A 15,888-nucleotide genomic window follows, 5' to 3' on the forward strand; every position below is an offset into this window, starting at 1 on the left:
AGAGGATCACATCATGAGGTTAATAAATAAGCAGGTGTCTAATAGGTGTTCCTATTAAAGTAGCCAGAAAGCATATAATAAAGTGTAAAGTATATTTTCATTATGTTTTATATATATATATATACAGCTGCAAAAAACAAAATAACTACTTTTTCCAAAATTCACAGGCAAACAATCACTGGTAAAGATCCGACATTTGATGTTTTCTCTGGTATCTGATTTTTTTTTTCTGGTTTCAGTGAGATATCAGATACTATGTATTGGGTTGGTGCCCTCTCTCTCTCTCTCTCTCTCTCTCTCTCTCTCTCTCTCTCTCTCTCTCTCTCTCTCTCTCTCTCTTTCTATAATTTAACATCCTTTCTTCAATCACAGAAACACTAAAGATGTAGACTGAATTATCACTTATTCCTAAATTACATTATGGACTCAGTTTCACAGATCATCTCCAACACTTTCTCCTTATCCATCTATCCTTCTTTCACATCATTTCTGGTATTAAATATTATTCATGTACTACCTTATTTTCTCTCTCTCTCTCTCTCTCTCTCTCTCTCTCTCTCTCTCTCTCTCTCTCTCTCTCTCTCTCTCTCTCTCTCTCTCTGTAGAAACATATTCCATTACCATGTTAAGGTTTTGATACCTTTATGTAAAATTCCCGTAACATGATTTATTAAACATTCCATGTTCCTGGAATTGGAATTTCCTTCTGCTTTTCTCGAATCAGATCAGATCGGCTGTGGTTCCTGCGGCTCTGTCGACAGATAAGGGACAATTTTGTACTTGGCTATCAACTAAAGCCATCAGCCCAAACAATGGAGCACAGGGACAATTACCGACATTATGCTGCAGCTGCGGTGTGTAAATAAAGTTAAAAACCTCACAGTACATATTTTAGTTTAGGAAAGTAATGTGGTTGTAAAAGAAAAACAGGTGTGGGGAACCAGGCAAGCATGACACCTGCATGGGGTAAAACCATCCATCCATCCATCCAATGCCCCCACACCCCACACCCCACACCCTAATGTTCCATGTGTCTTAGATCAAGTGCTATAACTTTAAGGGAAAACCCCACTATAAAAACTAATTTGCGATACACTAAGCGATTATTGTGCTAATTATTTGGTCTGTGACTGTCTGCCACTGCTAAAATTATGTTAATACAAGATCCAATGTAAATTTAAAAGCAGAATTCTGTCAGAAAGGCTTTGAGATCATCGCGTATCTGTGTTATTGGGCGAAGGTGAGAGATACAGGACTAAAGTGCTGCCGCATCGCTCTATTTACGTATAGATGAAGCAGCTATCAGCGATGGCATTGTGGGGAATGTAGGAAACCAAATCAACAGGTCAATGAAAGACGGTTAAACAAACAAACATAAAAAAAAAACCCAGTGAACTCAGACAACCTTTACAAAGCAAACCTTGTACATCATTCATATGGTCACATGTCAATTGTTAAGATATGTATGTGAGAGCTGGACAGACTAAAGGAAGTAAAGCGCTGCTACATCGCATTCTTTAGGTTGAAAAGAAGCAAGGGATAAATCATAGTATAATATAAATCATAGTATATATAATAGTGTTGTGCCTCATGCATGTCAAGCTTCTTATATTAGTAACTGGAAGGTTGTGAGTTTAAATCTCCTGCCACAGAGCCACTAAGCAACATATTAAAACTAAATTTCACCTCAAACCTAATCACCAAATGGAAAACGAGCTCCTCGCAGGCTATTTGTTTATGTCTGTACACCAGACGCAATGAGGGAAAAGACTTTATTACAAAATCACTGAAAGTAACCACTGTATCAGTGCCACAGAGTTGACATTGTGTCATTACACGTTATGAAATGTCGCACCAGTGAGTATGTCAAATCATTTGCTAACACTAAGGCTTTGGTTTTACACGAACAAACCAGTATACAAATCCGGGTTCAGCCGGTTCACAGCTGCAGCTTTAACAGCATGACTAAATTAGAATAAAGATGATTGATTATCTTCTTATTATCACCTTTTATATTAATGAGCCTAAGATCTGTCTGAGATATTACTGCTTATTATTATTATTATTATTATTATTATTATTATTATTATTATTATTATTATTATTATTATTACAGTGGAACTGGTGATTTAGGAAACAAAATTCAATGTCACATTATCCCAGATTCCATCGCTGAGACCCACAACACCCAGACTTTCTCATGTTTATGTTCACCAGACTACTGAATACACACTCCAGGACTCAGGATCTTTTTGGGCAAGACTTTGACCTGATGTTAGACTTTCTGGTTTTGACATCACCTTCATTCACCTCTTGTTTTGTTCCTAGATTAAAGATCATCATGTACCTGCACTTGTGTCCACGATGAATTCTTGACACTCAACATAATGAGTGAAGACATTATCTATGCTGCAAACATTTGCACCCTGAACGCAAAAACGGTTCATTACCTCTGGGTAATGTACAGTATGTTTCAGCTCAATTCTCAGAGAATTCTCAATTCTCTTTCTCAAAGTACTTAAGTGTAATGTTTAGTATGACTGCAAGCAGAAAATGTATCTTATAGTTTTATGATTTAAGTACTGAGTCTAATGTAAAAGCTTTTTTTAATCAAAATCTCTGCTTCCACAGCTCCATACTTTCAAATTTTACTTTGTTGAGAAGTCTGTTAACACAAATATCTATGAATATTAATGACTTGTGGGCAGGGTTTACTGTTGGTTGGTTAAAAATACTGTGCTGTACATGTGAGAGGCTAAAAGGAGTGACTTGGTGTCAGTGCAGGATGTAGTGTATGGGGCTAGAAACTGTTTATTAAAATGAAGCACCTGTTCAGTGCTACATAACCACACCAGCTTTCAGGTCTGCACCCAAACAGGATGTTGCAAATTTTGGTTCTGAGGTGAACATTCGCATGCGACGTCGAGCAGCGCAGACAGAATGTTAAGCCATATGTATTGTGCCACAGAGAATCTTTCGTTTTCACATCACACTGGCTTCGAGATAAGAATACAATGCAGACAAACCCAAAAAAATAAAAAGGGTTTCGTGCTATCGTTAGTAGATTAAGTTAGAATCCCAAAGATGACACTGGGTTGGGAGTCTATGAGAGCAATTTTGGATCATGGTGGGAGGGATTTCATAAACTATCTCCGCTGTCAATCACAGTGACACTAGCCAATCAGTGGTGAATATACTGTATGTGGAAGAGGGAAGAGAACAGAAATGTGTTGCTTGTAAAACATGCAGTTGGTTAGTGAGTAGGAATTGGCCAAGACTAAATGAAGGACTAATAATGGAGACAACCAAAACAGAATACGGCTGATAACATTAAAATATAGCATGAATGGAGAGAACATACTGGAAGCCACTATGTACCTTCATTAAAGCCAAAGTTTCTTTCTCCACAGAAGTAGTGATCAGAGCATATTAACAATCAATACAAAAAGAAAATCTGCCCTTATTGCCTATTTGCTTAAAAGTACAGTGACAGTTATAGTTTTAGCTTTCACCAGGACAGCACCGCTCAGATTTTGCATGCTCAGAGATACTGCAGGAGGTAAAAATAGGATCTGGTGGAGAAAAACATTCCAACCTGCAAAACACATCAGAAACACCCAAATCCAGCCAAGTGCAACATAAAGTGGACATGCTTACAAAGCACCACCTGCAGAGGAATGTATGCGGATGTGTGTGTGCTTGTGTGCGTGTGTGTGTGTGTGTGTGTGTGTGTGTGTGTGTGTGTGTGTGTGTGTGCGTGTGTGCGTGTGTGCGTGCGTGCGTGCGTGTGTGCGTGTGTGTGTGTGAACGTGTGCTAAGGGATCCTCCGGTGGTGCATTTTTTCCTGTGTGTGAGGATAGGTTTGGGTTTCTCTGTTCTCTGGGAAAGTCATCAAGGCTGACTGGAACGCAGAAGATTGCGATGATTAAGACACTATTGCGCACAGGTAGCAGCTGAAAGTGTAAGTGTATGTATGTAGAAATAAACTAAATAAAATGGAGATATTTCTGATATCTGTAACTTCTCTTGATATCTGTACTCACTCACTCTCTACCGCTTTATCCGAACTACCTTGGGTCACGGGGAGCCTGTGCCTATCTCAGGCGTCATCGGGCATCAAGGCAGGATAGGTTGGGATGGCACTCCTTTAAGTAGTTGGCACTCCTGGACGGAGTGCCAACCCATCGCAGGGCACACACACACTCCCATTCACACACTACGGACAATTTTTCCAGAGATGCCAATTAACCTACCATGCATGTCTTTGGACCGGGGGAGGAAACCCCCGAGGCACGAGGAGAACATGCAAACTCCACACACACAAGGAGGAGGCAGGAATCAAACCCCGACCCTGGAGGTGTGAGGCGAACGTGCTACCCACTAAGCCACCGTGCCCCCATTGTAAAAATACATCTTATACAAATGTATACAACACATCTGAGTGAACTTCAAACAAACTCAAGTGCAGACAAATCAATTTTATTGATTAGCTAGATCACTGAACAAGTGACAGCTCCAGTACGTGTTTGTCACCTGGAAAACATATTGAACGAAACGATGGTAGCTTAAATAATGTAACAACATATTCACGAGCTTGTTAGCTAGCTGAGTAAAACAAACACGTTTACGATCAGCACATTGTTTAGGCTCTCGTCAAGAGGACAGCAAGTCACTTTTCCTCATGAAATGTGCTAGAATGAAGATTTTACAGCAGCTTTGCTTATGAGTTTGTCTGTGTTTTTACGCCGATTCAGAAACTTTCGCATCTCGTCCGCGTACGCTAATTATTCCACCTGTTAAAAACCCGCCTTCAGTCAAGACCCAAGCATCGAGTTTTAAAAAAGTTTGAACATCAACAAGTGAAAAATGTAGCTTTACGAAAGTTAATACAGTGAATTTGTTTAAAGTGTTCAATGCGAATATGAATACGCCATTTAAATCGTGAACGTGTTATTAAAGGATGCACATATTCAAATAAGAGGAACGCTAATGTTCTTAAGGGTTTTTTTCTTCTTTTCGAATGTTCAATTTGCCAAAACTTTGCTCAGACAACTAGAGGCGTGAATTGAGACTGGAGTCCCACAGACAACGAAAAAAAAAAGTTTCCAGAAGGCGGGAGGTTTTTACTTTTGTGTGGGCATGAGCAAGTCCTCAGATTTAAAGCACAAATAAAGACCTCAGCAACCGCCTGGTCTGAGTTGTGCCAGTTTAAGTTAGGCTACTATTTTGTTCATATTTTTGGAAAGAGAATCAGTTCTATTTAAAAATATCATGGTCATGTAAAACCAAAATACTAACCCAAGACTAAACTGATTCAATGATAACAGTTCAAAACAAAAACCTCTCTGGAAGATATGGGGTTGTTTGAGCCACTATTCACTGGCTTTTCATCCATCTCTCTCCCCCCCCCCCAATTGGTTTTCCATTTTCATTTCCAGTTTTAATAATCATATTGATGATAATATATATATATATATATATTTTTAAAAAATCTGTTTTAAGCCACGCCCACTTCAGGTTTCAATTTCAATACAACTACAGTGCAAATATTTGATACATGACACAGATACCGATACAGGTTGTGTTACTGTAAGTGTAGAGAAATGTGTAAGTCTGGAAATCAATATCTTGTTTCTTAAAAGTAAAACCAACCATAATCAACCTTAAACTATAGAATTATTAAACACAGGTACAATTCTGGTTTCCATAACGACTCCCTTCATTCATTTACCTCCACTCTGAAAATGACCCCTTTACTCAGTTGAATATTTTGCACCAGACAGAGCAGTACTGTAAAGCGGTGTGTAAATAAACCTTGAATGTGTCCTCTTACACCCACTGAAAATGATAATAACACACTGGTGAAACATTATTGGAAGCCTCGACAAACTTCTTTTAAACATGACTACTGGTTTAAAGGTCAGCTTTGCCCTTTAATTCACTTCACTGAGCAGATTTCAGAAGGCAGATCAGCATCTTCGAGCACATTCTTTCTTTCTTCTGTGGTCATAGGATAACATACGAGCCAGGCCAGAATAGAAAAACTCAACATCCAAAGCAAACAGCCACAGAGAGAGACTTGCTATTTGTTCTTGGTTGTACTTAGAAGTTCTGACCACGGCCTTAGGGAAAGTGTACACTAGCAACTGAGGTTAGAGGCTGTCTGATTGGATAGCCATTTGACCTGCAGGTCAGAAATATGTCATAAACGTAATTCATACCCTGCATGTATGTACGAAGAAGTGTACTTCTGTCCCCTCGAGGAACTCGGTCTACGTCAGTCATTAGCAGTAAGATCATGACCTTTAACCTAGATCGTTTGTGTACTTGGCTAGCTCTAATATAAATGGTTGGTTCCTCTTTTGGGGGAAGAAGCGAAGCTTGGGAAGTAAGTCGTGGGAAAATGTTCCCATCTCCAGCGGCCAAAAGGAATGCTTGATATTGACCTTTGAGCTCAGATGGAGGAATGAGGAACAAGGAACATCCTTTTCCTGCTTTCAAACCACATTTTCAGGTCAGAGCTTTTGTTACTATTATGGACGTGTATTATGAGGAAACACCACAAATCGGGCATTACAGGTTTCATAAATATGAAATGACATACTCATCTAAAATATCTTTGCTGTTGAGTGACAACTAAAAATTCTGCAACCAGGATATAAGGCTCTTATAATGTTAGATTTTTTTTTTTTTAAGGAATATTCTTTTGTACTGGACTTCCTATGGGCACTACAGAAGACCATCCACTCTAATATCAGGAGATTATTTGAATACCAACGATGGTAAAGAATAAAGATATTTGGATTTCAGAGGAATTGATGAATGAGACAACAGATCAGAATTTTAACATTAATTTCCTGATATTTACATAGAGATGTATTATGAAATGGGGCATGGAAGCTTTTATTATCACCACATACTGTATACATTGGAGCACAGTGGAATTCTTTTCTTCACATATCCCAACTGAGGAGGGGGGGTCAGAACGCAGGGGTAGCTATGATACAGCACCCCTGGATCAGGAAGGGTTAAGGGCCTTGCTTAAGGGCCCAACAGTGGCTGGGGCTTGAACCTCGACCCTCCGATCAACAACCCAAAGCCTTAACCACTTGAGCCAACATTAAACAGCTTAGAAAATGAAAATGACCACAGAATTTCTAGTTTAAGCGAAAGTATTGAAACTAAACAAGTTAAAGCATGTCTTAACCGAGAAACTTCATTTTAAAAGGAAATGGAAAATATTTGTTTGGACAAATATTCTGTTTACTGTGAAAGATCATTTCCTAGTTTCATTTCCTAGTTAATATTTTGTAGCCTATCCTTTGCTTGTAGTAACCACATCTAGCCTATGAGTCACAGACATAACCAACTGCTGCATTTTTCTGTTGTGCTGCTTTTCCAGGTTCATACCACAAGCTGTCAATGTTGGGCCCTTGAGTAAAGCCCTTACCCCTGTCTGCTCCAGGGTACTGTATTTTGACTGACCTTGTGCACTGACCTCAACTTCCTGTGAAAGAAAAGAATTTCACTGTGCTGTAATTTATATGTGACAAAATAAACACTGCTTCTTAATCTGTTTAACGTTGTTTGTTTTTTTTTGGGTTCTTCTTTCAGTTTTCTCTTCAGGAGGTGAAATAAATGCTCAGTTTAGTCAGTGGCTGGTGATTGGCTTGGCAGACTAAATCCTTTCCCCTTATGAAGTCTTTTGTTATGTTGGCATTGTGTTTTGTGCTATTGTGAGGAAATTCCTTTCGGTTATATTGGATGCATTTCTCTTAAAATTGGTAGACAGAATGCTAAATTCATTCTGCTGCTTCAGTCATGATTTCCAGCATCAATAACGATTAGTGAATCCACTAAGTGAGGTCCAGACCATGACACTACAGTACTACCACCACCATGTTTCACAGACAAGCATGCATATTTTGGATCATGATCATTGTTTGCGCTACACTTTGTCCTTTCCATCACTTTGCTAGTGCTTCATCATATTTCTGTTCTCAAAATCTTCACTGAACAGTGGTTTGTTATACATTCACCCCATGCCCTGAGGAGGTTATTGGTGATGCTACAGTCTGTTCTTTTTGACAATGTTTTAATTATAAACTGCACTTGGTTTCATTTGCTAAATTATTTTGATGGATGCTTAGATTTCTTTTAGGCGATATTCCGATTCATCTTATCGGCTATGCGTGATGCTTGTGTAATGGCTCGGATCAATTTTCTTTCTTTTTTTCGGAATCATAATGGTTTCAATTTCTCACACAGACAGCTTTCTGGTCTTTGGAGCTATTAATTGTTTGAGAACTCAATCTAACAGGGCACACCTGGGCAACTAGGAACAAGAAACTCCTGTCTGTCACATGTTACCATATTTCTGATCAGTGGAAAATGGGTGGGTTGAAACACAAGGTGACAATTTTTAGCTGTTCAACATGTTTAGATGGAATTATTAGGAAAATAAAACTGAAACGATTGTCTCATTTTAATCATTTGATCTCAAACCATATATTTCCAGTGTACAGCACTGATAAGATATATCAGCCTCTAGACTTCCATTACAGGAGTTTTTTTCTGTGTGTTCTCCATGGTCCAGTAAATAGGAATTTTGTTTGAAAAATGCCTTAAATCTTAATCTTCATTTCTGAGATGAGAGGAATGACTGACTCTCCTTTGACCTTCTAACTACAGAGCTAACAGGGCTTTGTCTAATTTTTACCAGAAACAGAAAATTACTGCCCTGTCATTCCAAAGGTGTAAGGTGGTGTTGTTCAGATGAAAGGAAAAAGTGGAATGTTTTGATCTCTTGGAGACAGTTGGATGAGAAAGTAAAAGAAACAAGTGAGTAAGAGAGAGAGAGAGAGAGAGAGAGAGAGAGAGAGAGAGAGAGAGAGAGAGAGAGAGAGAGGGTGGGAGGAGAGGTATGTGGGTGGATGCCACACCTGCAGCTCAGGTATGGAAGGGGGACTCCAGAGGTTTTAACACTAACATGATGACACATCAGATGTTAAGGATAATGTTTCGAAGGAGTGGCAGCAATTCTCTCTCTCTCTCTCTCTCTCTCTCTCTCTCTCTCTCTCTCTCTCTCTCTCTCTCTCTCTCTCTCTCCCATACACAAAAACAAAACAAAGTCATTGTTTCAAGACAGTGTCCTTTCTTTGCCTTCTCTAAAGTGTATTCTTGTAAACTATCTAAACTTACGCTTTCCTCTACCTGCTGATGTTACATGCTCCTTCCTGTTTCACTCCTCTGATGTGCGGATGTTTTTCACACACGTATATCAATCTACACAACTCCAAACATGAACTTTGAAATCTTTATGAGCTTTCTTCATAAACAATAATAAACTCTAGACAAGACTTGAGTTCATTGCATGGCACCACACACACACACACACACACACACACACACACACACACACACACACACACACTTATTTATTAATACATGAAGCGTCATGCTTTTAAAGTTACAGTTTATTAATTTTGTCCGATGTCCATGTGGCAATTTAGTTTCTACAATCCGGTAAAAACTCTCTTCAGACTTTTTTTTCTCTCACATGAAATTAAAAAAGAAAAAGAAAAAATACCTTGTCTTGTTTCCATGATTACAACATTCCGACACTGGTGATTTCTTGCATGTACTGTATATTAAATAATATCTCTATAGAAATAGAAGTTTTTTTTAAACATTACTATGAAAAACATTACCTAGTAGGCTAGGTAAAAATAGAAAAACCTGAAATAAAAAAACCTGCAAATTCTTAAAGCCCTGAGTATCTACTTTCATATGAGTCATTAAGCAGCACTGTGTAGTGAGACATGACAAAGACTTTCAGTGCAGAACAAGATCACAACAAAACAGGAGCAAATTCCATTCTTTGGCCTCTGGGAAAAAGAGCTAAATAACAATCCTTTCCTTAATCTCTTTCTGTAATTAGACTCAGATTATATATCTTGTCACAAAATACATATGACATAATGTATTTTGTGATGAATTTACATTTACAGCATTTAGCAGATGCCCTTATCCAGTGCGACTTACATTTTTATCTCATTTTTATACAACTGAGCAATTGAGGGTTAAGGGCCTTGCTCAGGGGCCCAGCGGAGGTAGCTTGGTGGATGTGGGAATTGAACTCACAACCTTCCAATTGGTAGCCCAACACCTTAACCACTAGGCTACCACCCCCCCCCAATTTACAGCCAGAACTAAAGTCAGAGCTGCTTTTATAGAAAATTCATCAAGACCTACTGACCAATCAGATTCAAGAATACAATAAATGTGATATTAAACCTTATCACAACAATTGAAACTTCAATCTTATTTTTCATTCAAGCCTTATCAAGTATTCCATAGAGGCATGAAGAAACAAACAGAAAAACAACCTCTCATGCTTAGAGAAATATGCCACAGCATTCCATAAATGCCACGGTTCTTTATTGCCTTTTATGTCCTTTCTGCTAAGCAGTGTGTGTGTGTGTGTGTGTGTGTGTGTGTGTGTGTGTGTGTGTGTGTGTGTGTGTGTGTATGTGTAAGTGAGTGTGTATTGCTTTGGCGGTGCCGGCATAACTTTAAATCACCTGTGTCATTCCAATGAACCTATTTCTCTCTGCCCAAACATTATAGCATGAGAAGATTTTTTATCACATGACTAGAAGACCTAATGAAGCCTGGGTGTTTTTTTTTGCATTTCTCACATGCATGGCATAAGCCATATAAGCTCTCTGCTACCAAAATAGGAAATGTCACCTAGCTTCATACTTCACATTTTGCACATTGCTGCTCAGAAATCATTCCAATAAACACCATGTAAGTGTCTTATTAAATGGTCCGGAAATGTTTCTTTTAATAGTATGTGACTCTGCATTGGATTTGTGTCATATGGAGCATGGTGTGCATGTGCTATGCTAAAGGAGGAGGTGTGTGTGTTTTACAGTTTTGCCTAACAAACCCATCAAGCAACCCAGTCTGTCTGATTGAAAAATGTACAGCTAGCAAAATTGCTGATGAACCTAGCAAAACTTTGAGAAAAGCTGCCTATCAAGTCAAGTAAAGAGCCTTTAAAAAAAAAAAATTCAAACATATATAGCTGATGCAATACACAATGAAATGAAACATCCTGGTGATACAAAAAGACATAACAGATAAATATTTTCTGCTTGGATATTTGTGCTTTGAGTGGCTATTTCCAATTTTTCATTTAATTGGGTGTTAAAAATTTTCTGCTGAGGCCTGCATGTTTATTCAGTAGCTGTGAAACCCATTTTGGCACACGGTTCGGAGAAAAGGGGTTCAAGGAAGCCATTTTACACTAAAGCGCAGAATATAAAAAATATGAAAGATAGTTGTCACATTCAGGGAGTGAATAGTACTTGCTGGATATTCCTGCAGCATATTCCTGCAGTTGGAATTCTCAATATTCAATATTGAGAATTCCAACGAATACCAGATTACACTTATTTATTTGTGATGCAAGCTAGTTTACTAACAGTTAGCTAACTGAATAGCTATGAATCGCAGGTGAACATGGGAGCATTTCTAATTTCTCCATTTATACCTTTTTAAAGAAAAAACATTTCTTCATGTTTAATAATTTCATTATTTTACATAAATTACCTTAACGGTAAATTTCTCCGGATGAATGTTGAACATTCACATTGCATTAAAACAAACAAACAAACAAACAAACAAATAAACAAATAAATAAATAAATAAATAACCTGTACAACGCCACTGAAGAAAACCCATAATGGTCATATTCTTTTGTAGCAAACAACCTCCAGCTGTGCCTTCACTATCTGCCATGAACTACATGAGGAAAGCACGATTGCATCTGAAATAGAACTTAAAACAAGGCTTAGTGTTCCATTTTGAGTCAGTAATAAAGACCTTAAAGTGACACCGAACTGGAACTGCTGAAGCAGGCAACATACTGAACATGATACACCGAAAACTGCGATAACTGCTTGAATTAGCGTTAGTTACCCAAAAGAAATCCCCACATAGTTCAAATGTTTTTTTTGTAAAATCTGCATTAAAATGTATACAGACAGCAAAAGTTTTTTGGCAGGTAACCCAAAACCTCATGAAAATCTAAACCCACTATGAGCTACCTCAGAGGCTTACAATCGCCCCTAAATAACAGTGGAAACAAAATCGCAAGTGGAAAAACTAAGAGGCCAGTCAGTTCAGTGTGACCTCTCAAGATCTTTACTGTGATGATACGCTAAATATGACGCCATATTGTACAAGTCTACAGGATCCAATGAAAGCAGCTACTTTGCATTTAAAAGTTCAAGCTACAAGCTCGCCATACCACTCTTTCCATGAAGTAGCAAGCTAAGAAAAATGCAGCCAGTTACACTAAAGCTACTTTGTCAAATTGAGAGAGAAAAAAAGTAACGTTAAAAAATTTACTTTGCATTTGAAAGCTATGCTTCATGCTACAGGCTAGCTCCAGCCAAACTATAAGCTATTAAGAAAAAAATAGCTAACGACTCTTAAGCTAATTTGTCAAAACTGATTTTTACTTCATTTTATTGTTTATTCACAATGCTTATTCAGTTTGTTTCTATCTAACTAGTCTAAAAACATCAAGCAAGTTTGTAGTTAGCTAGACATTAACAGTCTAATTTCAGATTGGAATCAAGAGTCAAAGAGTCTTACTGGAAAACCTTATTTTGAACTCATCTACAATGCTAATAGTTAAACTAGTATCATTGTTACTCGTAGCTAGCTTCACCCCAGCACAGTTTAACACTGTTACCTTGTACACTTTAGCTCATATTGCTACAACTAGCTATTAGCATCCAGCTAGTTTGTATCAGCAGAGTTATTATTATTCTAGTAAACATTTTACAGATTAACAATAAAGCTGTCATTAGTTAGATTCTAGATTAGTTTATTGGCTCCTTGGTGAAAGAGACCCTACTTTCTTGCACATTGAGTAGATTTTAGTTTATATACGATTACTTTTACTACCTCGGATTATAATATAATTAAAACTGATTCACAGACTGAAGCCCGCAGTAGCTACATCACTATTTTATTTTCACACATAGAGAAAAATGGGACATTCCAGAGGATGAGCAATGTCATATCTTTTAAGCTCATCACTTCTTGGGTTCTCTAAAAATAACTAAGGAATGTATTAAGATAAAAATGCTAAATGCTAATTTCTTCTACTTTCTTTTGGCAAAGAAGATGTACGTGCTGGTTAAATATCAGCCTCCGTCTGCTTGTCCTCAGTAAAAGCACATAGCGAACACTTTCCATCATCTTTATGTTGAGGATGAACGTGCTTCACAGCACATGTCCTCAAAACGGGACAGATTCCTCAGTAAAGAGCTCTGGGTTTCCGACCTCTCCACTCCTCCTCTTACAGCGTTGGACCACGGCGTTGGTTTTTTTGAGTGTAATTGCATAATAATTCATGTAGATTATATTGTTAAGGGAGCAGTTTGACCTAGAGTGACCCAGTATCATCTATTATGGTTGGGGAATGCAAGTAGGCAACTGGTCACATTTATTCATGCATTATTATTATTATTATTATTATTATTATTATTATTATTATTATTATTATTATTCAAAATAAAATTTATTTATCAATGGAAAACTCCCAGGAATCATGAAAGATTTCATGTAGTTGTCATGAGCTACAAGCTTATTCCAGGTATAATTATTTTCCTAAAAACAGTGTTCAGTTTCCATGGTTTCTGGTTTGTTCCAGCCTCCTAAAACCAGTAAAATAAAGTAGGTGAATTGGCGACACTGCATTATTTGGAAAGTCGTAATTCACTTTGTCACTTTGGACCAATACGGAGGTGTACGTTCTCTTAATTAACTCCAAAAAAATATTACAGTGAGGTCCAGGAAGAAAAAGAATGCACATGGGGTATGTTCTGTTTTTGAATATTTTTAATCAATTTATGGTGGTGGCACGGTGGCTTTGTGGTTAGCACGTTCTCCTCACACCTCCAGGGTCGGGGTTCGATTCCCGCCTCCGCCTTGTGTGTGTGGAGTTTGCACGTTCTCCCTGTGCCTCGGGGGTTTCCTCCGGGTACTCCGGTTTCCTCCCCCGATCCAAAGACATGCATGGTAGGTTGATTGGCATCTCTGGAAAATTGTCCGTAATGTGTGATTGCGTGAGTGAATGAGAGTGTGTGTGTGCCCTGTGATGGGTTGGCACTCCATCCAGGGTGTATCCTGCCTTGAATCGGTTACGACTTTGTGGTGGCATTTATGTGCTTTCAACTAGTAAATACAATCTTTCTGACATGACTTGAATGCACCAATAATCTATTAAAAGCGTAGTGTTTAAACCAGATGTTTAAATCTGATTGGCTCTTGTAGTTTATGATGCAATAATACTTGCCGCACTTGAACTCAGATCAACAGTTTATTAGGAGAAAACCTAAAAAACAACAACACAGAATATTTTTACAATCATTATTTAATCAGGCTACCATTCTCTTAAAGAGGATAATTCTGCACATTTTGTGATATTTAAGATGGCCTTAAGTGATACTTCTGGGGTTGGTCAAGTAACCTGCTAATCTTCTGTTATGTGTCTCTGGCTCCAAGTAACCTGCTTCTCCTTTCTCTCCCTCTCTCTCTCTCTCTCTCTCTCTCTCTCTCTCTCTCTCTCTCTCTCTCTCTCTCTCTCTCTCTCTCTCTCTCTGTGTTTGCATGTTCCTACGCACATATATGTGTGTGTCTTTTGCCATACCTCACCATCACATTCTAACACACGTCTGAGAAAAATTTCTATGAAAAAGTCATCATCTGATCCGAGACCTGGTATAGTCTCTGTCTCACAGTGCGTGTAATATGGCTCTACGTCACAACACTGGTCTGGGATCTGCAGGATGGAGCCGTTTCCATGCAGATGCTCTTCAGGTCAGAGGGTATTAGCGTCAGTGGTAGGGATTCCTTAAGAGCTTTTGTCAGGGGTGACATTCTTTTTCATGTCGCTGCGTCTCTGTGTCAACAGTGGGAGAAAGAAGGTCACTGAAGAAGCTTGCGCAGCTGAGGAGAGACGGGGGGACAGAGAATGTGAGTGTCACGAGGTACTATGAGTTCTGGACATTGCTGCGCAAATAAAGCTAATGGACTGAACACACACTCATAAAAAAGTCAAAATGGCCTCTGCCCTTGTCATTTGTCAGGGCTGAATATGAAAAAGGCAGAATGTATGGCACATTTTCTCAATTCTTTCTTCTCCGATTCCTTTCATAAAGCTGAGAAAATATGAAAGTGTGTGTGTGTGGTGTGTGTGTGTGTGGTATTGTGTGTGTGGGAAATTTAGCGAGCAGTTCTTTTTCTGGGAAGTAAAATAAAAACAGCTGAGTGTCCACACACACACACACACACACACACACACACACACACACACACACACACACACACACACACACACACACACACACACACACACACACATACACACACACTTTTGCAGGAAACTGTGCTGCAAAGATGTATAACTGGGATGATGCATGTGAGACAAGGAAAAAACACTTGCAGATTCTTATCAGATAATAACAGTAATAATTGAATTCAAAATATATAATTTAATAATAGTCCTTATAATTAAAAATATTTAAGGATATATTTTTTAAAGTCTTTTTTTTTTACTTTTTGTGTGTTTGAGGGAAAAGAAAGAAAGACAGACTAATATGAGACATCATTCATACAGACTGTATGTACACAAAGGCTGTGTTTTTTTAACGCCTGCATACATTTGGTCTGCTCTCACAGCATCTGCTTTTCGATGAGAAGAAAAAAATAGTGGTGGGGTTGCGTGCTGTGTAAACCAACAGAGAGTTTAATGGGGGGAAAAACTCCAAATGATCTGAGTAAATCCTGAATAAAAAATAAAAG

This window comes from Tachysurus fulvidraco, chromosome 15 (assembly GCF_022655615.1).
Source record: "Tachysurus fulvidraco isolate hzauxx_2018 chromosome 15, HZAU_PFXX_2.0, whole genome shotgun sequence".
NCBI classification, from domain to species: Eukaryota; Metazoa; Chordata; class Actinopteri; order Siluriformes; family Bagridae; genus Tachysurus; species Tachysurus fulvidraco.